Consider the following 15,891-nt stretch of genomic DNA (forward strand, 5'->3'; position numbering starts at 1 on the left):
AAACTAAAATAATAAATAGAATAATAACTTGAATAATAATAATAATAATAACTTGAATATTAATAATTTACCTATATTATAATATATTTGATTATTCCATTTTTCTATAAGATACATACAACTGAATCTTTTTTATAAACTGTTAATTGTTAATTTTATTGTTGATTGTTAATTTTTTGTTTTTGATTTATATTCTGTAATAGTAAAAAAAAGCACTTATAATAATAATAATAATAATAATAATAATCAATCAATAAATGTCTCCAGGGCGAGCGACTGACGGGTGCGGATGACCCAATCAGGATACGGAGGGGTATTTTCCAGGGTGATTGCCTGAGTCCACTATGGTTCTGCTTGTCCTTGAACCCTCTAAGCACCCTGCTGGAGCGTTCGGGGACAGGCTTTCAGTTTCGGAGAGGAGGTACTAAAGTCTCCCACCTTCTCTACATGGACGACCTCAAATTGCTGGCACCTAACGCTGCACGCCTGCAGGAACTGCTGAAAATCACTACGGAGTTCAGCAGTTCCATCAGGATGCAGCTTGGAGTGGATAAGTGTGCGGTCGTGCATGTGGACAGGGGTCAGGTGACTCAATCGTCGCAGCTTAGTCTCGAATTAACATCATTCAAGACCCTTTCCGAAGCTGAATCTTACCGGTATCTGGGCATGTCACAATGCATAGGGGTGAAGGAAGTGGACATGAAACAGGCAGTTTGTGAAATCTTTTTTGGACGGCTGACAAAAGTTCTTCGGAGCTACTTGTCTGGAGCCAACAAGGTCCGAGCCTATAACGCTTGGGTCATGCCCACTCTCTTGTACACCTTTGGCATACTCAGATGGACTCAGACCGAACTTGACGCCCTGGACAGGAGAGTCCGCACAACTATGACGTACCATCGCATGCACCACCCTAAGTCGTCGGTCATGAGACTGTACATCCCGCGGAAGTGTGGTGGTCGAGGCATGTTAAGCGCTAAGACTATGCATAACCGCGAGGTGTGCAGCCTCAGGGCCTACTTTGAAACGAGACGGGACAGCGCTTTGCATGGTGACGTTTCAATGTGTGACAAAGGACTAACCCCCCTAGCCTTGGCCAAAGAGAACTGGCAGAAACCGGTCGTACTGAGCACCTCTGACCGGGAGACCGTATGGATGGAGAAGGAACTGCATGGACGGTTCTACAAGGCGCTTCACGCACCACACGTGGACAGTAAGGCCTCCGTGCAGTGGCTGCGATTCGGCGACCTCTTTGGGGAAACTGAAGGTTTTGTCTGTGCAATACAAGATCAGGTGGTCAAGACGAACAACTACCGAAAGCACGTCCTGAAGGATGGCACTCCCGACTTCTGTCGAGCCTGTCGTCATCCCGGTGAGTCACTCAGGCATGTGCTTTCGGGTTGTTCCGCGCTTGCTAATACTGAGTACTTGCACAGACACAACCAAGTGGCCAAGATTCTCCACCAAGAGCTTGCTCTTATGTACGGTCTCCTGGAACAGAGGATGCCGTATTACCAATACTCACCGGTGCCAGTACTCGAACGCGACGGAGTCCGGCTCTACTGGGACCTGCCTATCGCCACAGACAGGACGATACTGGCGAACAAGCCTGATATCGTGGTAATGGACAGGGCACGGTCGAGGGTATTTTTAGTGGACATCACCGTCCCGCATGACGAGAACCTCGTGAAAGCCGAGACTGAGAAAAAACGTAAATATCTGGATCTGGCGCACGAGATTGTCGACATGTGGGGTGTGGGGTCAGCTGAAATAATCCCTATCGTAATATCTGCCAACGGTTTGATCCCGGTTAGCCTCGCTCACCATCTGAGGCAACTGGGGATCCGGGACGGTTCGCTCGCAGCCAGGATGCAGAAGGCGGTGTTACTTGACTCGGCTAGGATTGTCCGCCGGTTTCTCAGCCTACAGCCCTAACCCCCGGCCGTTTGATCTCCCTGCCGGGGCGTATTCCTCCACCCGCTTATATTTATATATGTAAGTATAAGTAAATTTACTATATTATTTATATAAGTAGTTATTATAATATATGTATCTATTATGTATTGGGCGGGCGGAGTGACATTCAGTATAATAATAATCAAATAATAATCAAGCATGTAATTTTTGAATTAAATTTCGTTAAATATTCTGTAAATGCATGGAATAAAAGGCTTTTTTATTTTTTATTTTTTATTTTTATTTTATTTATTTTATTTAAGCATAGATTTACTATAACCCCTAGCATATATTTACCATAACTATAGCACTAAATATACTCCATAAAACACAAAAATAAGGCCTGAAAAATGACATACAATAGCAAAAGTGTCGACAGAAAATTACTTTATGAATTGCATTTGAGAATAATGAAGCAATGTCGCATTAAGATGAGAGAAATGAGGAAGCACGGAATTATTTAGATTGATAATACTCTGAGTCACTTTCGTATAGGTATAATGGCTCGCCATATCTTGAGAGATTATTATTATGACACAGTTATTGCCACCTACATTTCAAATTAGATCTCACGCACAATCTTGAGATGTGTGCTTATGACATCATTGTGACAGTACTTCGTTGAATTTTTCTAAGCAATTTCACTTTTATAGCAGAAGAAACGTGTTATAAGAATAAGATCCAAGTCTAGTGCTTGGTTGTTTCTGGTTTGAACGAGCTAATTTCAGGAACTAATGGGTCAAGTTGAAAAATTTCTTTTGTGTTGGATAGTCCAAGCGCAGTTTGTGACGAACTTCGGTCCGCTGGACCAACGATCTTCGTAAAATTTCCGGTGGAGGCTGAATGAGGATTATGGAAAACCCTAATGTTTGGTGCGAACTTGGAGAGGCCTATGTCCAGTAGTGAACTGTGATAAGCTGAAATAGTTATAGTAGTATTAGTTCATTTATCGATGACGCCTAAAAGCAATGTAATATTTTTGTATGTTTTATCCTCAAATAGACGCTGTTGAAACCGCGAGGTACAGCTAATTTTTGATAACTAAATAATAAGTAATTTAATATATACAATTTATTGTTTATGTTATTAATATTTTCGATATTGATAGAGGTTGTCTGTAAGATAAACTATAATTAGTAATAACATCGCCTTTGCAATTTTTTAAAGTTATTGCTTTTTCTTAATATAATTTTCAATATGCGATAAAGTATTAAGTAAATGAATATTAATGATAATAAATATAAAAAGCGACTTTGATTAAATAGAATAATAAATAATTCAAAATAAGGCTTCTTTTTACAATATACAACGAAAACTATTAATGTCAAATGTTACATGCACTCTCTCAGGCGAACACGCCAAATTACATGCCGATCATTGAACGAAATCCTTGACCGTACATCAAATGCCTTCAATAAAGCGAACAGTCAATTTGCCGTGACTACTGAGCGTAGATTGATTTATATCAATGGTATAATCTCGGGGCATTTGACAGCTTCTTTCGTTATCGTAATGACCTCTTTCGGGAGACGGAAACTTAGTACCGGTCTTTCGTCGATTGATCAGAGTAGGCGAAAAAGTTTTTATTTTATATCTAAGATTTTTATTTTTGTGTTACCCACATTAGGAATTCTAAACATTTTTGAATATCATATCAAAAATTGACCGCTCCAGCGGGGTTCGAACCCGCGTCTCCGACTTACCGTGTCGGCGCTCTAGCCAATTAAGCTATGGAACGATGCACCCGCTCGAGCGAAATTTTCGATATGATAATTTTTAATTTCGGTTTAAGCGAACCGTGGCGCCGTCTATAGTGAGCTCTTTACAGAAACCCGTAACTATTCAAAGTTTCATATTACAATGAAAATCTTTGACAGGAGACGACACCGTGCTATTTTTAATATCTAAGATTTTTATTTTTGTGTTACCCACATTAGGAATTCTAAACATTTTTGAATATCATATCAAAAATTGACCGCTCCAGCGGGGTTCGAACCCGCGTCTCCGACTTACCGTGTCGGCGCTCTAGCCAATTAAGCTATGGAACGATGCACCCGCTCGAGCGAAATTTTCGATATGATAATTTTTAATTTCGGTTTAAGCGAACCGTGGCGCCGTCTATAGTGAGCTCTTTACAGAAACCCGTAACTATTCAAAGTTTCATATTACAATGAAAATCTTTGACAGGAGACGACACCGTGCTATTTTTAATATCTAAGATTTTTATTTTTGTGTTACCCACATTAGGAATTCTAAACATTTTTTTGAATATCATATCAAAAATTGACCGCTCCAGCGGGGTTCGAACCCGCGTCTCCGACTTACCGTGTCGGCGCTCTAGCCAATTAAGCTATGGAACGATGCACCCGCTCGAGCGAAATTTTCGATATGATAATTTTTTTTTAATTTCGGTTTAAGCGAACCGTGGCGCCGTCTATAGTGAGCTCTTTACAGAAACCCGTAACTATTCAAAGTTTCATATTACAATGAAAATCTTTGACAGGAGACGACACCGTGCTACTTTTAATATCTAAGATTTTTATTTTTGTGTTACCCACATTAGGAATTCTAAACATTTTTTTGAATATCATATCAAAAATTGACCGCTCCAGCGGGGTTCGAACCCGCGTCTCCGACTTACCGTGTCGGCGCTCTAGCCAATTAAGCTATGGAACGATGCACCCGCTCGAGCGAAATTTTCGATATGATAATTTTTTTTTAATTTCGGTTTAAGCGAACCGTGGCGCCGTCTATAGTGAGCTCTTTACAGAAACCCGTAACTATTCAAAGTTTCATATTACAATGAAAATCTTTGACAGGAGACGACACCGTGCTATTTTTAATATCTAAGATTTTTATTTTTGTGTTACCCACATTAGGAATTCTAAACATTTTTTTGAATATCATATCAAAAATTGACCGCTCCAGCGGGGTTCGAACCCGCGTCTCCGACTTGCCGTGTCGGCGCTCTAGCCAATTAAGCTATGGAACGATGCACCCGCTCGAGCGAAATTTTCGATATGATAATTTTTTTTTAATTTCGGTTTAAGCGAACCGTGGCGCCGTCTATAGTGAGCTCTTTACAGAAACCCGTAACTATTCAAAGTTTCATATTACAATGAAAATCTTTGACAGGAGACGACACCGTGCTATTTTTAATATCTAAGATTTTTATTTTTGTGTTACCCACATTAGGAATTCTAAACATTTTTGAATATCATATCAAAAATTGACCGCTCCAGCGGGGTTCGAACCCGCGTCTCCGACTTACCGTGTCGGCGCTCTAGCCAATTAAGTTATGGAACGATGCACCCGCTCGAGCGAAATTTTCGATATGATAATTTTTAATTTCGGTTTAAGCGAACCGTGGCGCCGTCTATAGTGAGCTCTTTACAGAAACCCGTAACTATTCAAAGTTTCATATTACAATGAAAATCTTTGACAGGAGACGACACCGTGCTATTTTTAATATCTAAGATTTTTATTTTTGTGTTACCCACATTAGGAATTCTAAACATTTTTGAATATCATATCAAAAATTGACCGCTCCAGCGGGGTTCGAACCCGCGTCTCCGACTTACCGTGTCGGCGCTCTAGCCAATTAAGCTATGGAACGATGCACCCGCTCGAGCGAAATTTTCGATATGATAATTTTTAATTTCGGTTTAAGCGAACCGTGGCGCCGTCTATAGTGAGCTCTTTACAGAAACCCGTAACTATTCAAAGTTTCATATTACAATGAAAATCTTTGACAGGAGACGACACCGTGCTATTTTTAATATCTAAGATTTTTATTTTTGTGTTACCCACATTAGGAATTCTAAACATTTTTGAATATCATATCAAAAATTGACCGCTCCAGCGGGGTTCGAACCCGCGTCTCCGACTTACCGTGTCGGCGCTCTAGCCAATTAAGCTATGGAACGATGCACCCGCTCGAGCGAAATTTTCGATATGATAATTTTTAATTTCGGTTTAAGCGAACCGTGGCGCCGTCTATAGTGAGCTCTTTACAGAAACCCGTAACTATTCAAAGTTTCATATTACAATGAAAATCTTTGACAGGAGACGACACCGTGCTATTTTTAATATCTAAGATTTTTATTTTTGTGTTACCCACATTAGGATTATAGGAGGATAGGATTAGGTCAATTTTTGATATGATATTCAAAAATGTTTAGAATTCCTAATGTGGGTAACACAAAAATAAAAATCTTAGATATTAAAAATAGCACGGTGTCGTCTCCTGTCAAAGATTTTCATTGTAATATGAAACTTTGAATAGTTACGGGTTTCTGTAAAGAGCTCACTATAGACGGCGCCACGGTTCGCTTAAACCGAAATTAAAAATTATCATATCGAAAATTTCGCTCGAGCGGGTGCATCGTTCCATAGCTTAATTGGCTAGAGCGCCGACACGGTAAGTCGGAGACGCGGGTTCGAACCCCGCTGGAGCGGTCAATTTTTGATATGATATTCAAAAATGTTTAGAATTCCTAATGTGGGTAACACAAAAATAAAAATCTTAGATATTAAAAATAGCACGGTGTCGTCTCCTGTCAAAGATTTTCATTGTAATATGAAACTTTGAATAGTTACGGGTTTCTGTAAAGAGCTCACTACAGACGGCGCCACGGTTCGCTTAAACCGAAATTAAAAATTATCATATCGAAAATTTCGCTCGAGCGGGTGCATCGTTCCATAGCTTAATTGGCTAGAGCGCCGACACGGTAAGTCGGAGACGCGGGTTCGAACCCCGCTGGAGCGGTCAATTTTTGATATGATATTCAAAAATGTTTAGAATTCCTAATGTGGGTAACACAAAAATAAAAATCTTAGATATTAAAAATAGCACGGTGTCGTCTCCTGTCAAAGATTTTCATTGTAATATGAAACTTTGAATAGTTACGGGTTTCTGTAAAGAGCTCACTATAGACGGCGCCACGGTTCGCTTAAACCGAAATTAAAAATTATCATATCGAAAATTTCGCTCGAGCGGGTGCATCGTTCCATAGCTTAATTGGCTAGAGCGCCGACACGGTAAGTCGGAGACGCGGGTTCGAACCCCGCTGGAGCGGTCAATTTTTGATATGATATTCAAAAAAAAGTTTTTATTTGCTGTTTTACTTTACTCTGCGGTACTTTTTGTTAATGTTCTAAAATAAAATTTGAACAATAGTGTTGATAATTATTTTAATGTTTTTTAGATTTTTTTTTTTTTTTACCAAAAAATCACAGCTTTGAACTAACTACAGTCCTTTGTTTCCGAGGTAACTTAATGCTTGCATTACAGATGACAGTCGTCAGATAGAGTTATTTTCTATAAATATACTTGTAAGTAATGCACAGATAAAAACTTATTTAAAAATATATGATTACACCATGACTAGGGTGGGAATCGTACTCACAACCCCCGGTGCTAAAAGCTGGGCCACTGCTGCAAACTGCGACAGCGGGCTTCTCTTAACATCCATGAGTGCTTGTTAATACCTCTATATACATTAAAATTAAATGACGAAAACCAAAAGTAATTTAGTTTAAATTACTAACTGAGGCTGGGAACGGGAAATATCTTGCTCGAAATATGGAGCACTGGGGGAAGTACCTCGACCTTACAGAAGATCACAGATAAATAATACTGCTTTCAAGCTGTGTTGAATTCCTGTGGTGAGTAAAGTGACCAGAGTTCCTTTGGAGGATTAGAGGTAGGGTCAGCATCACGCTAGCGATTCTTGTAGTGTGGCAGGCGTCTATAGACTACGGTAATCGCTTACATTAGATCAGCCGTAAGCTTGTTTGCCGACCTAGTTTATTAAAAAAAAAGAAAAAAAAACTTTGACGAATCTATCATTCTTTAAAATAATAACATCGTAATATTGTGATACGTTTATTTAAAAATACGCGAGGATCACATTGAAATGTATTTTTGTTATTTATTACTTTATTACGCTCATTCATAACGACAGTAAATATGCGTCAGAGCGGGATTGCCACTTCAGTGAAGATTTTCAATTTAGATAAGGCTCAGTGTAAAATGGCTGTTGTTTTATGAGTCTCCAATTATTATTTAAAATAAATACCTAACGTAGTTTATTTTCATTACAATAGTCATTGTTTCTGTTACTACCTTCATTTTTAAAACGTAATTCTATCGAAAATTAAATTTAACTAGCTGACCCGGCGAACTTCGTATCGCCAAACACAAACTTTATCGTATGGTATTAAAGTTCAAATTGACTTTTAAGTATTATCACAAATCTTTTGTATGGGAGTATAGAAAAGTGTTGTTTTTAGACTTTTTCAGGAAATTTAATTTTTTTTTTTTAGAATTTTTCTCTCTGTAAGAACTATCCTCGTACTTCAAGGAATATTTTAAAAAAAGTCCAACCGTTCTCGAGTTTTGCGCTTAGCAACACATTCAGCGACTCATTTTTATATTATAGATATTACGAATTGTTCGAAATAGTTCTTATTTCTTCGAATTACTTGCGTGTACTTTTGATTGAAGACTATAAATGGAATTTACGTAAATTATTGTAACAAATATTTGGAGTATCGATCTAATTATTATACAAGTATTACTGAGAATAGCTTGAAAAGTTTGAAAACAACGGCATTACTAAATGGTAAGAAATTAGTGAGAAACCAAGCCTCAGTCAAATTAGTTGCACGTTTGCTTTGGACGAGCCCTCACGACCTCGGTAAACATTTGTTTTCTTCCTTTATTATATTTGCAGTGCATATATGTTGTCTAGTTCTAGTACACGGGGAAATTGAATTTGTTTTTCGTTTTATGACACACGATTGGCTATGTATTCTGTTGACTTGTAAAAAGTTATGTAGCGACTAGCTATGCCCTGAGGTTTCACGCGAGGTTCATCTCATCCTCGGTAAATGGGCTAAACAACACAAAAATAAGTGTTTATTTGAAACACTAGTTCTAGACATTAGCACGCTAACTAACAAACTTTTCAGCCTTGTAATACGAATATTAGTAGATATGGATTAGAAAATTCGTTGAAAGTAAAAAATTTAACATTTTTTTTGACTTTCAACGAATTGGCTATTCCGCTTCCGTGGTTAACAGAATGATGTTTTTAACATGAAACTAGCAACAAACAAGTTGCGTATATTTTTTATTTTTATATTTTTTTTAAATTCGGTTCCGTACACACGTTGAATTGGGGCTTCAAAACAACGAACGATACACATTTTTTTATTTCGGTTGATAGTTCAAACGTTTTTTTTATTCCTTCTTAATATTAGTACTTGTATATGACTTTAAAAATAAATTACGGTAACAATATACTTAGTAATAAATATTAATTTAATATTATAGTTTTGTCAAAATATGAAAGCTTTTGAATCGATTCAGCTTGTAATATCTCACTGATGAGCAAAGTCCGCTTTCTCCATATAGGAGATGGATGATAGCATAATTCGTGGTGACTTCTACGCTGCGCACGGGCATATATATTCTCTACTATGAGTAACGATCGCTATTAGGTGATAATAACCGGGACCGACAGCTTAACGTGCTCTCTGAGGCACGACCCTGCGGTCACCAGCCCGCCTGCCCAGCGTACTGACAATGGGCAACACACATGAGTTCACTCCATTATTGGCGCGAACTTGTGGAAGCCTCTGTTCAGCAGTAGACTGTGATATGCTGAAGTGATAATGATGGTGAGGTACGGTGGAGCGATTCACAAGGACATACCTAGACATCCGAATCGTTGTTTGTTGTAAACACAAATCCCGAGCGGGAATCGAACTCGAAACTGTCTATCTTTAGGCGCGTACACAGTGCAGCTGTTGTTGTTTTTGTAAATTAAAATATGTTCCATATTTTTGGAAATATCGTCCTTAAGGGCGTAATATGGTGAAAATTTTTTTGTGATAGTATTAGCATTGTCGAAGGTAACTGACATCCGATTACAATATCGAATTACTTGGTTATTTTATTTTTAAGCGTCAAATTCAAATTGATTATCAAAATTTGTACAAGTTCTGCTACTTTTGAAGTATGTGGAAAAATCGCAAAGTTTATATTTTGTTGTTTTTATTAGGAAATAAATTTATGAAATAATTTATATGAAAATGTATGAAATTGAACAATGAGTAAAAAGTAAAAATTTGTGAGGAAATGTAATTCGAATTATTTAAGTTAATTAATTTATAATGGTCATAAGACTTCTTCGCGAACCAACTATGGACAACATTTAGATACAAAGGTTCATAAGCCTGCCAATTCGACAAATGATATCCGTTTAAAATATTATAGTAATTAATTTATTAAAATAAAATTGAAATACTATAAATAAATAAATAATAAATACTCTTTATTGTACACCACAAAGAAACATTACAAAAAAGTGATACATGAAAAGAAAGATGTACAAAGGCGGTCTTATCGCTAAGAGCGATTTCTTCCAGACAACCTTTGGGCATAGGACATAGCGAAGAAAAAGAGAAGCGGGAGGGAAGTGTACAAACAGTTGATAAAGAATTGGCGTATAGTTAACAAGCAGTATGATATTAACAGAAGTAAATATACATATACACATACATATACACACAATATACATACACATACATATATACAAATAAATATGTACATATATACTACATAAACAAATACTACATAATATATATATTTATGAAGCTGATAATGATATTTATGAGGTATTTAGTGACAAAAAATGCGCCTTTAGATATTTTTTAAAACAAGCAAGAGATTGAGCTTTTCTTATAGAGAGAGGAAGAGAGTTCCAAAGTTGTACAGCTTTAACAGAAAAGGAGTTTGAATAAAAGGAAGTAGTATGAGAAGGAGTTTTGAGTGTTTCTTCAATGTACTTAACTGCTCAACATGTAAATATATTTAAATGCATCAAACATTGTTTATTCTTCCGTATTCAATTTCGTCGAAACTGTATACATATAAATGATTATAGCGTATAGTAAAAAAAAAAAACAACTCTTAAATTTATCTGCAATATAATGGTCTCGTTTTAAAATCATTTCATTTTATATTTAAAATCAAAACAAAATTTCAACAAGTTACAAATTGCTATAAACCTAAACGAACAATTGCGAAGTGTGCCCTCACAAAACCATTAGGCTTAAGTTTCTCAAATATATTCAGATGCAGTTTATGTAAATGTGGAAGCCACTTCAACGAACGTGATATTTATGTAAAAACAGTGTATCTTCACTCGAATCGAAATACCGGCTTGCAACTGTTTACCACTTAGAGCTCGTTTCACCGGATATGAAGAAAGTTTATCCTGCGTATAAATAAAGAATAGATTTTAACAGCAAGTATTCATTAGGACTTTTTTCGCCTCAATTAAGAAACCAAAACTTTCATCTTCACTTCACAATCGGGAATGGATAGGATACCATAAATATTGTATATTTTAACTGAGATAGGGCACAGCAGGAAATCTCCTGCTCAAAATATGGAGCAGCCCGACTGGGGTAGCACCTTGACCTTACAGAGGATCACAGATAAATAATACTGTTTTCAAGCAGTGCTGTGTTCCTGTTGGTGAGTAAGGTGACCAGAGCTCCTGGGGTAATTGGGGATAGGGTTGGCAACGCGCTTGCGATGCTTAAGGTTTTGCAGACGTCTACAAGCTATGGTAATCGCTTACCATCAGACGACCCAACCTAGTAGTATAAAATATATATATAAGGGAATTCGATAGTGAAAAAGAATAATATATTATAAAATTTTATCCGTTAAATACCATCATCTGTAAAATAGCGTTAACGGTAACCTGTTAAATAGGCTTTAGTATGTCCCAAATTATATTGTTTTACTAATTGCACAATAATACTGTTTTGTTAGCGTAGTTCATTTTAAATTGTTTCTATTATAAGCCTTATTAGGTATGTATTTTATTTTTTACTAGACGGACAAACCACTGCTACGCCTATGAGTCAAAGTTTGTGTTCTTTAATTCAAAAACTTTCTAAAAAATTAATAGAACTTTAAAAATGCAGGGCTAATAGAAAGATTACCGAGTTCAAAATCTAGATAAACATCACTTAGATTATTTGAAACCAGTTTGCCCAAACCAAAAATATATAGAACAAGGTCGGCGTACAAAATAAATTTAATTACAATTTTTAAGAAACCTCCATGGACAACTTTATGACATTTAAAATTTATATTTTTTCGCCCAAATCACTAAGGAACAACGTTGAATAATTAAAACAGAAAATTGTTACTTTTTAAATTAGAAATGCATGAAATAATATCTCAAAACGCTACACAGTAATTAAAAGGTATGACGTTTTTGTTCTTGCGAAACGATATTAATGTAAACAGTCTTTATTATTATGAAAGCGATTCATATTTACAGGAATTACGAATCGACAGGAAAATTGCGTGTTTTTATTTTTAATTAAACAAGGACCCGAGTAGAATTTTTTTTGTATTCCTTAAAAGGACCGGATCGGGCATGCATGATCTGGACCAGATAAGGTATGTAACGCAGAAGACTTGTCTGGACCTGATCAGGATGAGATTAGATTTCCTGATCGTGTCCAGATCAATCATCTGCGTTACATACCTTGCCTGGTCCAGGTCGGGTATGCCCGGTCCGGTCCTTTATATGATGAATATCAGATATTTCGATCTAGCGGATACATCGTTCTTAATTGGCTAGAGCACCGACACGGTCAGTCGGAGATGCAGGTTCGATTCACGCTGAAGCGATCGATTGTTGTTTGTTGAAAAATGTTTAGGGTCTCTCTTTCTATTTTCACTAACTTATATCTCCCTCTCGAATTCCGTTCGCCTCACCCGATCACACTTTTCGTAACTCTCTTTCCTCGCATTTACCAGCTTATTCCCAAAATCAAGCGTCCGTAAAGAAGTTTTACTTCAATATAACCTTTTGCAACTTTTCATTTATATTTTATGCATATAACAATACATAAAGTGGTGGTATATTTAGGTTAAATCTAAGAAAGTAGCATAAACAAATATAGAGGAATTTGCTTTTTTCATTTATTAAAGATAACGCCGTTTTATTATGAGAAATTATAGTTGATAAGTATATTAATAAAATGAAAAAAAAAAATAAGAGTATTAAAAGAATTCACGTCAAGAGCAACACTGCTTGTGCAAGCACTATTTCTAATACATTAGGTCCTAAACGGTCGAGCTCCACGCGAAAGAAAATAGAGAAAACGGAATTTTCTTGATATAAGAATATTAAAGTATATTATTACACATACTTAAAGTTTTTACGAAAATATGAAGAAAACGAATTTTTACACACGTGGATTATATTAGATCGATTTTTCGCCTTAAGCCCTTATGTTGCAAATTTAATCAAAATCGTAATAGTAGTTCATTCAACATCTTACACTGAATGACAATTCTCATAAATATCAACTTTATTTTAGGCTTTGTTATTTTATTTATAATTTTTTTTTTTTGAAATATACGAAAAATTCTTAAGAGGAAAGGGTACCGAAGAGACTTTTCAAAAATAGGTATTTGAATAAAATGTTTCTGTCGCGCTGCATGCCGCTACCGCGCCCCGCGCCATCTCCGCCCCGTTTTTTCTATGTGTGGCTGTCGTGTTGTTAGTGTGCGTGCGCCGGCTATTCAGCTATTAATTGTTGACGATATTTTAGTATTCGCATCTTTCGTTTGTGATTGACTACGAGTACATATAGCGCATAGTGCTATTTTTCTGAATTTGGCTTGTTTTATTGAATTTGTTTTGCTTCGTATTGCTGTGACTCGGCTTACTATTATTGAATTTCGTAAACTACTTATTATTTATGTTTTATTATTTTGAATTGGATACTCTTTGTGACTTGATACATGTCTATATTTTTGTGGGTAATTATCGAAATACTTAGGTACTTTATTTATGAATTAGGTATGTAATTACATGGTTGAGGTGTGTGTAAGAATGGGTAATGAAATACATACATAATTATAGTGTATACATGTAGTACATAGTATAAGTGTAAGTATAGTATATATATGTAATGTAGTACATACACAGTATAAAATGTTTGCCTTAGTACCTATATAATTTGTAATGTCTCATGTTTGTCGCAGTTATTAATACATGGGTATAGGTTATATATATTAATTAACATATAATTGCGGCGATATAACAATGGTTAAAAAAAATATTATAAATAAAAAAAAAAACAAGAAAAGCCGCCTGCGTGAAGAACAACTATTAGAAAGTCAATTGAAAAAGCTGGAACAAGATAAAAATTCAATAATTACACAAAGATAGCTAAATAAATTACACCAATTTCAAACATTATGTACTGTACACTTACAAAAATCACGAAGGCGACTTTTTCAATTATTATTTTATTTATGTTTTTTTAGTTAGGCAAATTACGTAATCGATTGAATTTTTTTAAAGAGTGGTTGATTAACATGACATAACATAACAATACACTTTATTGAACACCAACAGAAAATAATAATACGTATCAGATTGATTTTTAACCGACTTCCAAAAAAGGAGGAGGTTCTTAATTCGACTGTATTTTTTTTTGTGTGTGACCGAGTTCGACTTGTACGCAAAGGAAAAAAAGCCGACTTCAATTACACCGACATGTAATACAACAAAGGTAGACGAAAATATAGTCAAGTAAATACGCGTTATTAAAGATTACTCAAAAATTTGTTATCAGATCTCGGTGAAATTTAAATATGACTACACGATAAACATCAGCTTTCGATTAAATTAAAAATCATCAAAATCGGTACACCTAGTAAAAAGTTATGCGGTATAATACAACGTAGGTCGACGAAAATAGTCAAGTAAAAACGTATTATTTATATTACTCGAAAAGTTGTTGTTAGATCTCAAATAAACTCAAGTGAGACCAAATGACACACACCACCTTTCGATTAAAAAAAAATTTGTAGAAATCGGTCCACTCAGTCAAAAGTTCTGAAGTAACATACATAAAAAATACAGTTAAATTGAGAGCTTCCTCTTTTTTTGGAAGTGGGTTAAAAATAGAAACCGATTTTACACGTCTATAGAATTCCTAAGTCGACAAGCTTGAACAGTGAAAGATTTAGTATAAACGAAAGAGGAGTGAGAGGGAAATTCAAGAAGTAAGCTTTCCTCAGAACGAAAACTGCGTTCATTGGAATCACTAAGAAACTTAAATCGTCGTTTTAGATAAGCAGGTACAACAGGATTAAAAAGAATAGAGTAAAGTAAGTTGAGAATATACGTATTCCCGAAGTAGGGAATTGGGTGCCACTCAGGGCGTAACTACTGCCGTATCAGCCGTATCAATGATACGGGGCCCCCTATTTACAGGGTGGTACCCCTAAGGTGTGTAAGCAAAAATTAGTAAAATGCTATCCACAATATCACTTAATCTTGTGCTTCCTGGAAAAAAGAATAAAAAAACTGTCATACACACCTATAGAGTTTTAACTTCAGAAATGACTGAAGTCTGAAAAGCAGTCCCCTTTTATCCGAGTCAAGCGTGCGCCCAATTGTTGATAACATTCTGTATCGTTTATTTCGGGATTCAGTTAATCATTATGAACAATGAATTAATCTTTTTTATATAAGAATGGGGCCACAAGCAGACGAAGCCATCTGATTTATAACGGCTACCGTCGCCCATGGCCTTTAGAGAAAAGATGTAGACACTAGACGCTTTAAAACCCCCAAATTTTAGCAAGGTCATTCCACACTTTGAATGTACGCGGAAACATTGCGCACGAAGCTCGCACATTGGTTGCAAACCACTGGTGGATACAATTAGCACCACTAGACTTCTTGACATCGAAATAATGCAGAACACGACAAACGACACTGCTCATAGTGCACATTACGCATCGCGTGTTCGCACCGTGGAATGCTCGGTGGGGCTTTTCCCTCATCGTCAAGAGTTGAATTCGACGCAAAAAGAGTG

This window comes from Melitaea cinxia, chromosome 10 (genome assembly GCF_905220565.1).
Source record: "Melitaea cinxia chromosome 10, ilMelCinx1.1, whole genome shotgun sequence".
NCBI classification, from domain to species: domain Eukaryota; kingdom Metazoa; phylum Arthropoda; class Insecta; order Lepidoptera; family Nymphalidae; genus Melitaea; species Melitaea cinxia.